Source organism: Camellia sinensis, chromosome 2, assembly GCF_055761805.1.
Source record: "Camellia sinensis isolate YWXY chromosome 2, ASM5576180v1, whole genome shotgun sequence".
NCBI lineage: Eukaryota > Viridiplantae > Streptophyta > Magnoliopsida > Ericales > Theaceae > Camellia > Camellia sinensis.
Genome location: NC_138962.1, coordinates 137,689,001 through 137,705,484, shown reverse-complemented (window position 1 = coordinate 137,705,484; position 16,484 = coordinate 137,689,001). Strand labels below are relative to the sequence as shown.

Below are 16,484 nucleotides of genomic sequence, written 5' to 3'. Positions count from 1 at the left end.
TTCTAAGCATCCATTTCTCTTCACAAAGTTTTCTAAATAACTCAAATAGATACTCACCACCTTGGTCAAAACTAAAGCACGAAAGTTGTTATCTAATTGATCTCAACCTCATATGTGCAATATCAAAAATCATCTCAAAACTTTTGACTTATGGGAGATTAAATAATCTTGACTCAGTTGCGTATCGTAATCTATAAATGTGTCAAGATTGAGGCTTAGCTATCATACCCCCTTACACATATCTAGTCATAAATATCATAGTGGACTAAATACGCCAATACAAATAACCTTCTACGGCTTTCCTACTTACTTGTGCGCAACCATTGTGAACAAAGTTACACATTCATATGAGAGCAGGATGTCACAAGCGAGTGGGCCCGAGAGGGCCTACTCAAACCATCCATGCCATCTTCTCATTAATGAGATTAAGTATAACAAACCACCAGTTTATGTCCAATGTCATAAACTAATTCCAATCATTCTAATGTGTGAGTTCTCGAAGACAAGTTTAAAAGGTTTAGGCCCAACTAGGTAATGACTCACGACTAATTCATGTTCAATAGGTCATAAAAGGATGTCATGGAGATATCAAGTGTGCCTAAGTCACAAATTTAACTAGTAAGTGCTAATCCCCTACACCTTCAAGTCAATTTTATTCTCCATACACTTTACTGCATCTAGTTGAAAGATGACAATACTCCTCTTACCATCTCTGTTTCTCACTTCATAGTTACTTGCAATTAATTCTACTATCCACAAGAAGGAGAGAATAAGCTATCAATCTATGACAGCTCCCGAAGCAACTTAAGCGCGAATTAGGCTAAAGAGTCTAATTCAACACAATGCTCTCACGAGCCATGCGTCAAATTCTTAGAGTCATAATAACCTTGTCGGCCTTGACCTTTTCATTACTATGTTGCAACGTCTGCACTTAGTCGTAAACATTATTAAAAAACATTAGCCTAGCTAAAGAACCATACAAAGAAGCACCTTATCATGTCTCACACTTAACTGGGGAAACAGTAAGTGTCCAGACTTTAGAGAAGTTGGCAATGCTAATAGATTTTGCAGCCACTTGGCGCTAATCTTTTCACTTAGTGTTAATAGATTTTGCTGCTACTAAGCGCTAATCTTTTAACTTCAAGTGATACTTCAATGCACACTATTATAGTGCATGAAAGTTTGCTCTATCCACTCCCAACAGTTGGATAGAGAGCAAAACACTACTCATACTGGCTACTCATCTTACACTTCATGACTAATTCATTTAAGCTCGTATTTCTTAGATGACGTGACTCCTGAATGTTACTTCATCCAATGATACAACATCATTACAAGTCAAATTACAAAGTCAATCTGCGCAGCTTAATAGTCAAGATCATATACAGATCTATTGAGGGCTTACTAATTTCACAACTCCAAAACTTGCCAACCAAAACTGCGTAGCATGCCGCTAACCATAGCGCACGCATTAGTTTTTATTGTGCCAAACAAGGCAACAAAACCACGGCGACTTTGAGTCATGTTTCCTTACTTTAGCTCAATTAAGGTCTGATCTAAAGTCTCCAAGACTTTGCTCATCTAAAAAATAAGATTACATTGTTCACATTTGAACATTTCTACTAAGTCTAGGTCAACCAAATTAACTTCCATAAGCTAAGTCAATTTAGAGAGAAATTCGCATTGGGATTAATTTGATTAGCATAATATAATTTTGCCGCAAAAATCTAAATTAAATAGTGACAATATTAGAAAGTCACAAGATCGAAAATACGATATGCTCGTAATCATTTCTTGCGCCACAAATGACAATTATTCAAAATTTAATTTAATTTATGCGCAAAAATATTAGTTTTCGGGAGTAAATCTGCAAAGATTTCTCTCAACCGAATAACCTCCCACTGACTATGGCATGTCTAAAAACATGATAAAATATTCTAATTCCATACAATAGCATCTTAATGTTAGATTCACAATCAACTCATGCTATGTAACATTTAATAATGGAATTTAAATAAAGAACAATTAATCATGCTATTCTAATTACAACATATTAGAAACTCTAGGCAAAAACAACAATATGCTGTATTTAATATTCAGATTATGCCATAACAGAAAGTATATCATTTCTAAAATTTTTTGGAATTTTAAATAATTAATGAACACACATGAAATCATAAAATAAATATTCCAGAATCTGGAAAAATGCAACAATCATATCAGTAAATAGTAAACCATTACAGTGGTCTATAGTAAAAATTTCAGCTCCAGAAACTTAGTCATGCAATCCCAAAAGCATTTTAAAGTAGAAATAATGAATTATTATTTCAGGAAAAATATTTTTTATTTTCATAAAATTTTGAAAATTTTACAGAAGATAGAAAATTTAATTCTGAATCTAACAGTACTAACCACGTTTAAAACACAACTATAACGAATTACTTACAACCATTTAACACAATTCTGGATTTTAAAAAAAAAAGAAAACAGACCCTTACACCCAGTCGTCACACCAGCCAAGTCGGCGTGGAAAACGGCATGGCTTGGCTCAACGCGGTGTGCGGCTCAGCCCACGTCTCGCGCGTGGCAGAGCACGAGGCACGGCTCGAAGCGGCGCGGCTTAACACGCGCGTGGAACGGCGCAAGTCGCGCGCATGGACGACACAGACAACGCGCGCGTAGGAAGCGCGCGCCTGGCGCGGTGGCGCATGGCAGCGCATGGGAAGCGCGCCTGGCGCGTGGTGGCGTATGGCAGCCACTGACGGCGTCATCTGGCACGTGAGGCTCATGCGCTGCCTTCTGGGGTGTTTTCTGGTCCAATTTTGGTACTTCAGGATTCTATTTTTCCAAAACAAAAACATTTGTGGTCTCAAAAAAAACATTTAGGGTCTGTTTGGTAACATTTACGTTTTCAGTTTATATTTACAAAAATTTTATAAACTGATTTTTGTTTATTTTTAGAAAAACATAAACTACAAACGCGTTTGGTAATTGACAAAATGTTTAAAAAATTTTAAAATATAAAAAAGAGTGAAAAATGACAAGTGGTGGCGGAAAACGGTAGTGGAAAGTGGTGATGGTGGGGGGGTGTGTGGGTGGGTGACGGTGACGGTAGCGGGTGGTAGCGAGTGGGTGGTGGTGGTGGTGGTGGCGGCGGGTGGTGGATGGTGGTGGCGGGCGGGTGGCGGATAGCGGATGGCGGGTGGTGGTGGGTGACGGTGGCGGGTGGTGATGGTGGGTGGGTGACGGTGGCGGGTGGTGGGTAGTAGCGAGTGGGTGGTGGTGGTGACGGGTGGCGAGTGGTGGTGGCAGGTGGGTGGTGGATGGCGGGTGGTGGTAGGTGGGTGACAGTGGCAGGTGGTAGCAAGTGGGTGGTGGTGGTGGTAGTGGGTGGCGGTGGCAGGCAGATAGCGGGCGGGTAGGTGGTAGGTGGTGGTGGTAGACGGGTGGCGGTAGGCGGGTGGCGGGTGGGTGGTAGGTGGTGGGTGGTGGGTGGTGGGTGGTGGTAGCGAGTGGGTAGCAGGTGGCTGGTGGTGGTGGGTGGCTGGTGGTGGCGGGTGGTGGATGGTGGTGGCAGGTGGGTGGTGAGTGGTGGTGGCGGGTAGGTGGCAGACGGTGGTACGCGGGCGGTGGATAGTAGTGGCGGGTGGATAACAGGTGGGTGGTTGGTGGTGGTGGTGGTGATGGTGGTGGTGGCGAGTGGGTGGGTGGTGGCTGGTGGTGGCAAGTGGGTGGTGAGTGGTGGTGGCAGGTGGCGGTGGGGAGTGGGTGGTGGTGGCAGAAGACGGTGGTGGAAAATGGTGATGGGTGGTAGCTAGTGTTGGGTGGTAAAAAAAAAAAACTGAAAACTCAAAATGGAAACATCTTTTTTGAGTTTACATTTTTTGGCCAAATTTATAAACTGAGACCACTGATTTATAAATCAAAAATTTTACCAAATAAATTTTTATTTAAGTTTTTAAAATTTTTGTAAATAAAAACAGAAAACTGAAAACGTAAGTGTTACCAAACGGCACTTTAATGAACATAAAAGATTAGGTGTATTACACTAATGAGAGTGGAAGTGCAGAAATCCTGCACTTCATCTTCCTCCTCAAGCCATCAAAAAATCAAAACGAACCCAAATAAGGGTTTGATGTATCTCATTAACCATAAATCCAAATCCAACAAATAATATAGAGTTTTGAAGGTCTCGAAACAAGGATTCTAAATATGTAAGATTTGTAGACTGAAATTAAAGCATGTAAAACCATCATGCATGTAAAGTTTCGAAAATATAAAATGGGTCTCCATTTTTCTTGAAATCTAACCGTTAGATTTTCATGAAACTTGGCAGATATGTTTTACATTAAATATACTACAATATATATAAATTTCAGGTCGATCGGAGATAGTTCGAAAAATTGTTAATTTTCATGCATATATCGTGTATACATTTATAAAAAATTATACACCTATTTTAATGCATAAAAATAAGCACGAAAATACCCATTAAGGCTCTGATACCAATGTAAAACAAGTATAATGCAACGGGTAAAAATTTCATATCATACCTTAGGTGATAGAAGCGAAGAATCTTGTGGGTAAATCACATGCTTCCATAAATGCAAACAACGAACTCCCAGTAGTGGAGTGATACCACAATATAAGTATCACCCACACAAGTCACAGTGCAGAGGCTGGATTATTCTCATATGGGAGAGAGTTAGAGAGAGAGAGTGTGGGAAAATGATTATGGGTGAAAACACATAACATATCTGATATCAATATATTATCTAAATATATAATCAGATATATAACCATATATATCAATCTATCCATATCAGTTGATATGATAGATATAAATATCAAGAGTGGGTTATCCAAATAGGTTTTGAATTCAAATTCAAAACTTACATGGATAAGATGAAGGGGTCATGGGTCATGCCACATGGACACCTAATTTCTAACAGGAATAGACTACAACAATCAAAGAAATTCTAGCGGTAACTCTGACTCTTAATGCACTATTTGCAAGAAATTTAAACATGCATCTAAAGATTGCAAATTTAGGTGCAAAAGATGCAAAATCTCAAATCATTCACAACGTGATTGCTGGTTCAACAATGATAAAGACAAAGCTAATTTTTCTGAAGAAAATGAAGCAGAACAATTATTTTCTTGCATGAATGCCCAACAAGTGTCAAAAAATATTTGGTATTTGGATAGTGGATGCAGTAATCATATGACAGGCAATCGCAAGATTTTTGTGCAACTAGATGAAAAAGTCTCTTCTCAAGTAAAGCTTGGTGATGGAAAGCTACAAAATGTTAAAGGAAAGGGAGTCATCTCCGTCCATACAAAGGGAGGTAACAAAAAATTAATTTATGATGTTCTTTATGTTTCGGGGCTAACCCAAAATCTATTAAGTGTGGGGCAATTAGTTCAAAAAGGTTATGCAGTAAATTTTAATAATGATGAATGCATAATCTCTGATAAAAAGAAAAATTACACAGTGGCAAAAGTCAAAATGACTCCAAACAAAGTTTTCTCTCTTGTAATGCCACTGAATAATAATTTTGCCCTTAAAAGTGAAAACACCAATGATCCATATCTATGGCATCTTAGATATGGACATCTAAATTACAAGGGCATGAATTATTAAAAGAAAAAAATATGGTGATAGGATTGCCTCACATTGGCAAAATCAATAAAATTTGTAAAAGATGCATTTATAGAAAAATGCATAAATTGCCATTCTCAAAGGCTTCTTAGAGAGCCAAAGCACCTTTGGAATTGGTGCATGCAGATATTTGTGGGCCTTGCCGAACACCATCTCTTGGTAACAAGAGATATTTTCTACTCTTTGTTGATGATTATACTCGAATGATGTGGATTTATTTTCTTGATAGAAAATCAGAAGCCTTCTCAGTATTTCTGCAGTTTGGTGGAAAAGCAAAGCGACAAAGAAATCAAAATGTTGAGGATAGATCGTGAGAAGTCATTTATACTCCATTCATGAATTATTGTAAAGAAAATGAGATTAAAAGGCAGCTCATAGTTCGACACTCTCCTCAACAAAATGGAGTTGCAGAACGAAAGAACCGGACAATTGTGGAGATGGCATGAAGCGTGCTAAAAGGCAAAGGTCTTCTTAACGAAGTTTGGGCTGAAGCTGTTAATACTGTTGTTTATATTCTAAATCGATCTCCCACGAAGGCTGTCCAAAACAAAACACCATATGAGGCATGGCACAAACAAAAGCACTAGGTAAATCTTTTCAAAGTATTTGGTTGTCTTGTTTATGCCTTAATTCCTTCCCAAAAAAAGGGAAAATTTGATGAGAAATGTGAGAAATATAAATTCATTGGATATAGCGACGAATCGAAAGGATATTGTCCGTTCAATCCAATGAAAAATGAATTGGTAATCTCTGGAGATGTCATATTTGATGAAATGACAGCATGGAAGGGGGATGATAACTAAGGTTGTTAAGATCGCGATCCGGATCGTAGGATCGTACGATCCTACAATCCAATATATACCATTCGATCTGACTCGTATACTGGATCGAGCCGATGATAGGATCGTTGGGATCGACAGGATCGTATCGGGATCGCGATTCCATGCGATCCTGATTAATAGGTTTGTTTTTTTGGCAACTTCAAGTCAAACAAAAAATTGGGAAAAAAGAAGCTGCGATTAGGGCAAGAGAAATAGGGGAAAGAGAAATTGGACATCAAAGCTTTAGATTTTGTGTAACCAAGTATGCATCTTCTTCAAGTCTTCCTTCTTTGTTTTTTTTTCCTTTTTTTTCTTTTTTCTATCTTCTTCATCATTGCTGGTCTTCTTCTTCGCTGATCTTCCTTTTCTTTTTGTTCACTGCTCTTCTTCAAATCTTCCTTGTATGTGTTCGATTCTTCGAATCTTCCTCTTATGTAGTTCGAATCACCATTTTGTCTTCTCTTGACTATTTTCTTCCTCCTCTTCTCTCATCTCTGTAGTTGGACCATCTGTTTCTGAATATTATATATATATATATATATATGTTTGCATGAATGGATGTGCTGTCCTGATCAAAGCGAAAGACTTAAAACCAGAACTTGAGTTTAAAATATTAAAAATAAAAATAAAAATTTTAAAATTTTAAAAAATTTAAAATTAAAAAATAAAAAATAAAAAAAATTTAAAATAAAAAAAAATTCTTAAACATTTTTAAATATTAAAAAAATAATTTCAAAAAATTTCAAAATTCATAATCAAATAAATTTTCTTTTTTTAAAACTCAACTCACAACTCCACGCTTAAATCACAACTCTACACTCAAATCATGATTTTAAAACTAAACTAAAGGGAGTCTTTTTTTACTTCTTTTTTCTTGGTTCTTCTTTGCTGCTGCTGCTCTTCTTTGGTTCTTTTTCCTTGAACTTTGCTGAAACAATTTCTTTTAATTTCCACAATTTGAAGCACACAGCTACCATAGTAGCATCACAACATAATGTCAACCTCTGGTTCAGGAAAAGGGCGGCAGAGGAAAAATGCTGCTGGAGAAAAAATTTCTTTTATTATGTTTTTGACTTCATTTTTTGAGAAAAAATGCTTGAATGCTACTTGAATTGCTATAATTTTTTATTTTGAAGGGGTCATTCTATATACATTTTGATAGTATTACTTAGTCATATAAAAATTATTGCATTTTTTTATCATTTTGGTAGGATCTCACAATCCTCAATCCGATTCGATAGACACCCAAAACGATCCTGTATAGGATCCCGATCTTAACAACCTTGATGATAACTCCATCCTAGAGGAGAAGGAAATTGAATTTAATGAAACTTATGAAGCACGGGTACTCCAAAAATAGTGTCGTACACGTACCGAGTACTTACCGGGTGCGGGTACGCATACCGGTACAGTTGCACGCGTATCGAGTACGACAAAAAGGAGTCCGGTACGTTTGGTTCAATCGGGTACGTTTGGTTCAATCAGGTACGGCATGGGTACGCCTTTGGTGCATTTTGGGTACGCCAGGGCAGAAATCAAATTTCCAGGAGAATTGAGTGGTACCGGAGCAATATCAAGAAAAATTTCAGAAAAAAAAAAAAAAAAAAAAGAAAAGGAATATACACGAATGACCTAGGTTTTGCCCTAATCTCTTCACTTCAGCAACACATCAGCAAAGAGGCGACCCATCCATTCCCTTTGAAGGCCTCCGGCGACGGCGACGCAAGGAGAGTTCCGGTGAGTGCTTTTCATCTTCTTCTTCATCTTCTTCTTCGTCTTCGTCTTCGTCTTCTTCTTCGCCTTCTTCTTCTTCGTCTACATCTTCCACCCTCGTCTTCTTCGTTTCTTCTTCTTCGTCTCATATATTTTTGTTTTGTAGATCAACAAGCATCTGGTTGTCCCTTCTTTTGCATCTCTTTTTCTTCCCTCCAGTGAGAAACTGGTCAAAATTTTTGGGTGCCCCTGCATATTAGCAAACAGCAAACAACTGGTCAGAATTTTTTTCTTCATCTCCTTGTTTCTTCATCTCTTTGTCTTCATCTTTATTTTTTTTTTGTTTTTTTTCTTGTTTCTTCTTTCTTCTTCAGAGAGGTGGGACCTGGTCAGAGAGGTAGAACCAAAAAAAAAATTAGAGAGGTAAAACTAGGTTATTCGATCATACTTAAAACAAAAAAAATTAGAACAAAAAAATTAATAATCAATCATACTTACAGAATGTTAATAATCAAAAAAATTAATTAGAACAAAGTTATTCCTCAACAGAAGAATGTTAATCAAAAAAATTAATTAGAAGTTTAGAACAAAGTTATTCCTCGACAGAATGAAAAAAATAAAAATAAAGTTTAGAAGTTTAACCATAATTATAAAAAATAAAAAATAAAAAAATATCGGCGTACCGTAGCCGTACCTGTATCATACTTTTTTGGGATTTTACCGTATCGGCGTACCCGCACTCGTACCCGTACCGTACTCGTACCCGTACCCGTGCTTCCTAGAATGAAACAATAGAAGGAGAAGGATCTTCAACTCACGAAGAAGCCCAAACCAAAGCCCACATAACTCTCCAAGCCCAAGGCCAAGAAATGACTCTCCAAGAAGCTCTTCATCTGAAGAATCTAAAACAATACCAAGAAAGGTACGTTCCTTAAGAGAAATATATGAAACTTGTGATGTAGCATTTTTTGCTTGTGAGCCACTGATTTTTGAAGAAGGTGTGAAAGAAAAAATTTGGAGAAAGGGAATAGATGAAGAAATTGAAATTATTGAAAAGAATTACACTTTGGATCTTGTTGACCTATCCAAAGACAAAGATGTAATCGGACTTAAATGGGTCTACAAGACCAAATATAAAGAAGATGGCTCCATAAGGCTCGTTTAGTTGCAAAAGGCTACTCGCAACAACTTGAAGTGGACTTCAATGAAACATTTGCTCCAGTTGCTCACATGGAGACAATAAGAACCGTTCTTGCCTTGGCCGTACAAAATGAGCTACCAATGTACTAGTTGGATGTCAAATTAGCTTTTCTCAATGGAGAGCTTGAAAAAGAAGTTTATCTTGAACAACCACAAGGGTATGTAATCAAAGGTAAAGAAGACAAGGTTTATCAACTTCGGAAGGCATTGTATGGCTTAAAGCAAGCATCCCGAGCCTGGAACAACAACATTGACAAGTATTTTTGTCAAAATGGTTTTCAAAGAAGCCAAAGTGAACCATCACCATACATCAGGAAAGGAAGTACGCAAGGCTTTCTCATAGTAGCCTATATGTGGATGATTTAATCTATACGAGAACTAAACCATCAATGGTAGAAGAATCTAAAAGAGCCATGATGAAGGAGTACGAGATGACTAATTTGGGATGAGATATTTTCTCGACATTCAAGTGAAGTAGTCAAAGAGAGAAATCTCTATCTCTCAAGGAAAATATCTTGAAGATTTATTGAAGAAATTTCATATGTTTGATCGCAAGCCAATTTCTACTCCAATCTCTTTAAACAAGCAGTTACAAATGAATGATGGAGCAGAGAAAGTTGATGCTACCACCTATCGAAAATTGGTTGGTTCACTAAATTATCTCACTAATACAAGGCCATACATTGTTTACTCTGTAAATCTTATTTCCAGATTCATGCATGAGCCAAGCAAGCTACACTATACAGTAGAAAAGCGGATTCTTCGATATCTTCAAGGGGCCAAGAATCTCGACATTAGGCATGTGAAAGAAAACGACAGTAAACTCATTGGATACACTGATAGTGATTGGGCATGATCATTGGATGATCGGAAGAGTACATCAAGTTATGTATTTTGTATTGGCTGAAAAATTATCTCTTGGAGTTCCAAGAAGTAGAAGACTGTAGCTCTCTCATCAGTAAAAGCATAATATCTTGCAGCTACAGATGCAACTTGTGAATTAGTCTGGCTTAGAAGAATTCTTTTAGATATGGAGCTCAAAGAGGAACGTTCTACTACAATTTATTGTGATAGCATGTCAGCTATTGCAATGAGCAAAAATCCAGTATTCCATGGAAGGACAAAGCACATTGAACTACGACATCATTTTATTCGAGACAGTGTACAGAAAGGTGAAATCCAATTGGAGTTTGTCAACATAAAGGAGCAAGTAGCAGATATTATGACAAAAACAATGACAATAGAAAAATTCTTACAATTTCAAGAATGCATGAAGATTACAAATTAAGTGGGGGTGTTCAAATATAATTTGTAATCTAGATAAATCAAGAATAATTAATGAATAATTTATGAAAATATTTATCTAGAAAAGTCTAGAGTAATTAATGAATAATTTATGAAGATATTTATCTAGAAATATCTAGTAGATTGAAATAATCTATCTAGATTTTTAATAATGATATATATCTAGAAATGCATAATGATGTATAATAATGATGTTGGAAAATATCAAACCTTTCTAGAACCTTTCTAGAAGAAGTTAAGATGGTGATGTTCTCTATATAAAGCCACAAGCTAATTGTAAATTGATGTATGCAAGAATCTTGACTTGTAATCAACATAATAAGAAGAAATTTTCTTATATTTGCATTTCTACCCTATCTTCTTCCATAATTCCCTTTCTAGCTTGCCCAAGTTCTTATCAAATATACCTTGTCACCCCAACAGTCTCACTGCATCAATGAATATATATCTCTCACCTTGACATATGCTTCAGATCTTCTTGGTAAGTTGTTTGCAAAATGTTATAATCCAATTTAGTAAGGTGAAGAAATGTTGGATTCACATCCAATCTTCTCTCATACACATCAATGGACCACCTTGCTTCCAACCTTAGCACCCTCCAATGCAGTGGCATCACCAAAGCATGAGTCACTAACATGACAAGATTTTGATCAACCTCCTTCTTGAGGTTTTCTTTGAGATTTTTAGTTGTGAAATCTCTAGCATCCTCCAATATACTTTCACCCTCAATTGCAAGATACGAGGCTTCATACAAATATAGCAAACCTTTTATATCCTCACTAAGGTAAGCCTTGAAATTTCCCATCTCGTCTTTAAAATTATTAAATATTTCTAAAATCAAAGGTACCAACTACTGTTAAGATAGAAAAGCTCAGAGCATCAAATTTTAGTCCCTCTCTCTATCTCTCTCTCTCTCATTATTAACAAGGAAATTATTGATGTACCACGAAACTAAGAGCAATGAGTGTACAAAATTAGAACAATACTATGTACATAATTTATTTTTATTTTTTTTGATACTCAGGGTGTCCTGGCCAGCTTGCGCACATCTCGACTAATCCCTGTGAGACCAATCCCGCTGTCCACTAGCGGAGGGCCCATTTAAAGCCAAAGCAAAGCTCTGTATGAATTGACCCAACACAAGAATTGATAACACCTAAGAGATTTTGAACTTAAGACCTAGAAAATATATTGTAGTTAAGATTTATTTTAAGGGTAAAAAGCATTTTATTCCCTTGTGATTTGACAATAAAACACTTTATCTCCTTTAGTTTGAATATATGCATATATATCTCATGTAATTTTAGACTAATGTGCAATCATGTTGCCATTAACAGTGGATGTTAAAAAGACTAATTTATCTTTACATAAAAAGGTTATTCTCTCTCTCTCTCTCTCTCTCTCACACACACACATACATATAATTATATATATTAATCACATATTTAACAAATTAAATCATAAATTAACGTAAACAACCTAATATATTATTATAAATAAATCATAAAATTACCTTAATTAATTTTTTATTTTTAACTTAATTTCTTAGTTTATAACATTTTAAATTATATATATATAATTAAACTATAAATTAATCTAAACACTTTTATTACCATAAAATCAAATCATAAAATTACCTTAAAAATTAGATTAAGGTGATTTTATAATTTGATGGTAGGGTAATGAAGGTGTTTTTGGATGGTTTGGTAAAATAATAACCTATTTGATGTCATTTGCTTATATAGTGGATGACAAGATTATTTGGTATTTTGGACTATTTTGTGAGGGGAAAACATAAAACAGGGGCATACATATGCATTAGGCGCGTGTAATCAATCACCTCTCGTTTGTTTGGATAAAAAAGTTAAAAGTTACACATTAGTCCAAAATCACAAGGAAGATATCTGTATACATTCAAATTAAAGGTGGATAAAGTGCTTTAATGTCAAACCACATCAGGCGTAAAGTGCTTTTTACCCTTATTTTAAATATGACCCACAACATATTCAAGATAAATTTCAACCACACAATACATTTTTTGTACACAACTTGTGTTCTAATTTTGGACACCAAGTATTATTATGAAACTAATTGGGATTTACATAGATGGCCAGAAGAGGGTAAGGTTTCAAGCTTTGAAGAAGCAAGACTCCTCACCCCTTCATGGGTTGAGGCTGGAGTACTTCACCCCATTATGTTTCAAATATAATCAGAATGTCCTCATATAATTTTAGATCAAAGTACAACTGTTAATTATAAATGTGAAATGACTTTATACTCTCAAGCCCAAAGCCTTTTTTTGTTATTTTCTTTCTTTCTCCTCTCTCACACACATAATTTATTAATTTCTAACATTAATTTAATTAAATCACAATAAATCATTACTTCTTAATTATTATAATTCCTAACTTTTTAATCTAATATTTATTTCATTATATTTTAGATCATAAATTGTAATTCTTAACCTTTTATTCTAATTTTAATTTAATATATTTTAGGTCACAATTAATGCTAAATATTTAATTATTTATTGTAATTCTGAGCATCTTAATCTAATTTTAATTTAATTATATTTTAGACCAATCCTTAATCATTATTATTTTTGTATTTTAATTTAATTATATTTTAGAACAATTCTTAATTATATTTTAACTTAATTTGGTTTTAATTATCTTAATCTAATTTTAGGTTTGGAAAAGATGCGGCTAAAGTTGTCCTTTTGTTAAGTTCATATCACTTTATTTTTTCATAAAATTATTTTTACTTTAAAAAATGGTATGTGATACACATGCCGTTAATTTGGATAAAAAAGCTAACAGTTGCATTTTGATCCAAAACCACATGGAAGTTTTCTGGCTATATTTGAACTATAGGAAGTAAAGTGCTTCAGTCTCAAGCCACAAGGAAGTAAAATAAATTTTGATAATAAAAATAAAAAATAAAAAACTTACCTTGAGAATTTTGTAACTATGTTTGTTTGAAAAGTCTAAATTTGAGAGCTGTAGCATACAATTCCTCTTTGTTCCAATTATAATCATTTATATTGTTGTAGATGCTATCCAAAACTCTCTTTATTTCATCCTCAAAGTGGTAAAACACTCCGAGCCTTTGCAAGTCATCAATCATCTCAAGTCCAGCCAATGGATCCACCACTTTGTCAAGCATTCTCTTGACATCTTCCTTCAACTTAGCAGCACGTTCTACATACATGTTACCCTACAAAAATAGAGCTAATGTCAACAAAGGCAAGGATTGCTTCCAATAATGTACAACAATTTCAAAACTACACAAAATACATTAACCATATATCTGATCTGATCTACCTTTATATTTACTATCTAGTGATTGGACATAGTCATAGTCCCAAATGGGAGGCTGGTAATTGGCAGATCGCCTAACAATCTTTTGATCGCAAGCCATGCATCGAATGGTATACACAACCCTGCCATGAATGAACTACTTTACTTGAGAAGATGGTGGTAGCCTAATACTACTAGTGTGAAGAGAAGTGGGAACCACAAGCATAAGAGCAAAAGCCATTGCATTCTCAGTTTCTAACTAAAGTTTCTGTTGATCATTTGGCTAAGTTGTTTGTTAGAGACCAACACATTTATATTTACAAATTCATCTATAATAATGTAACATGGGAGTTGGGCCTACCATTATTAAGTGTGTAACAAATCAGAAGTTACTCTGTTGGAAATTCCACATTTAAACGCTGCTAATTCTTTTTGTGACGTTTAATACCAAACGCCGAAAATGCGACCATCGCTATAGCGTTATGACGCTTTAAAAACATTGGTAAAATGACGTCATCCAATATTTAGCGACATTTTAAAAATGCCGTGATAGATTTTTTCCTATTTTAAAAATATGACCGTTGGCACTGTAGTGGCGTTCAGAAAAACGTCGTTATAGCTTCCTCTTTTCTTTTTCTTTTTTTTGAGATTGTGCTAAATGTGTTAGATTTAACTAAAAAAATACATGTAATAAAGTTGAAAAATAGCAATAATATGCATAAAACTTTACTATTATTTTAATATATTGATTAAATTTAAGCAAACATGACATGATTATTCTAAAACCAAAATCAAGTAACAAACACAATCAAAAAATAAAAGCAAAAAATATCATATCACACACATGTATTGTATACCTATCAAATAATAAATTCAACAAGACAAGCAAAAAAATATGATTTCAACAGAACTTCTACATCAATTTTCTACAATCTTGGTTAGCATAGTAATAAGCAAATAATTGTAAGGCGTTGTAGAGACAGTCTCTCCAAAACATTTGAGTCTGGTACACATGGATAGAAATAGCTGCTCAGGCTGATGATTTAATGCAAATCTTGGCCACAAAAATGATCCAATGGCCCATTAACAATGACACAAGTCCAAAAAACATTAGTTCTACCAAAAGGTAAAGACAACCAAAAAAAATATTATAAAAAAATTCTGAAAATATTATATATCTTTTATCTAATAAAATCTTAATATCAAAGATCTTAAAAAAATTCTAAATTGTAAATACAAAAATAAATCACATTTTATTTTATAAAATGAATGGTAAATATAGTTAATTTTAAATCATCTATCTTATAAAATAAAATTATAATTGTTCGATTAAAACTTTTTTTTTTTTTTGCATGGATGACCTTCATTGCGGGTCCTACGAGATAGATGGTTTGGATCATTAGTGTAGATCCGAATTAAAATTCATAAAAAGAGTATGAAGAGGTATGGAGGGAAGCTTATCTCACATGAAATAGTATATAGGAGAATCTTGAGGTTCGATTTCATTAATTAAAAAGGGTTTATACACAAATCTCATTTTATGAATTTATACTATTTGTCTTAATTAAGATTTTTTTTCTTACCTTCAAATCTTATAAAATTTTAGGGTAAATTACATATACACTTTCTGAGATTTATTTAAAGTATAAATTGCCCTATGTGGTTTGAAAAATTATAAATACACCATTGTTAAAAAAAAATTATTTAACAGAAATAATTAAAAAAATAAAATTCATAATTATCTTCCTGTATAATAACAAAATTACTTAAATTATTAATTGAAACATATTTTTAATATCATTAAAAATTATTAATTAATTTAATAATTTATTAATAAAAATAACTATTTGTTGTGAAATTAAAAACCTTAAGGAAATGTAATTTTTAAAACTAGAGGACAATTTATATTTTAATCAAAATTCAAAAAGTATATTTGTAATTTATCCAAAATTTTAATAGTGGGAGTTGTTCACGGGTCGGTCGGCTCGATTTACCATGGGAATCGTCACCCGAACTGATCCTTTCGGTTTGGAGTTTCAATCAACCTTTGCCGACTGATGTCATCCTCTAATCGACTATTTGTTGTTCGGTTTGTCGGTTGGTGTCAGAAGATTTCGTACAATAACCATATACACAGATCAGAGAGAGAGAGAGAGAACTCAGCATAACCATCGATTACAGCAACATCCGCCATTGATCGGCCAACGCTAGTGCCACAGTTGCTCAGCTAGAGAGTGATTTGAGAGGGGAGATTATAAAGGGTGTGAACAAGCTACGATCTCCACCATCGGTGATTTGCACTAAGGGTGCTGCTATGTCGAGAGAGAGAAGTGAGAGACACAGAGAAACGGAAGACTGGGCTACCAAGTCCTGTATCCTTTTATATTCTCTAGAAGTTTTTTTTTTTTTTTTTTTTTTTTTTTTTTTTTTTTGAATAAAACAACAATGATAGAGACTATTAATTTTGGAACTCTAAAAGACCAC

The 16,484-nt window shown here is 34.5% G+C and overlaps 1 pseudogene; it reads right to left on the bottom strand.

Annotated features, from left to right (window-relative positions):
- LOC114299393 ((-)-alpha-terpineol synthase-like) overlaps positions 1 to 14,121 on the bottom strand; it is a 107,910-nt pseudogene extending 93,789 nt beyond the window's left edge.
- Positions 14,122 to 16,484: the final 2,363 nt, after the last annotated feature.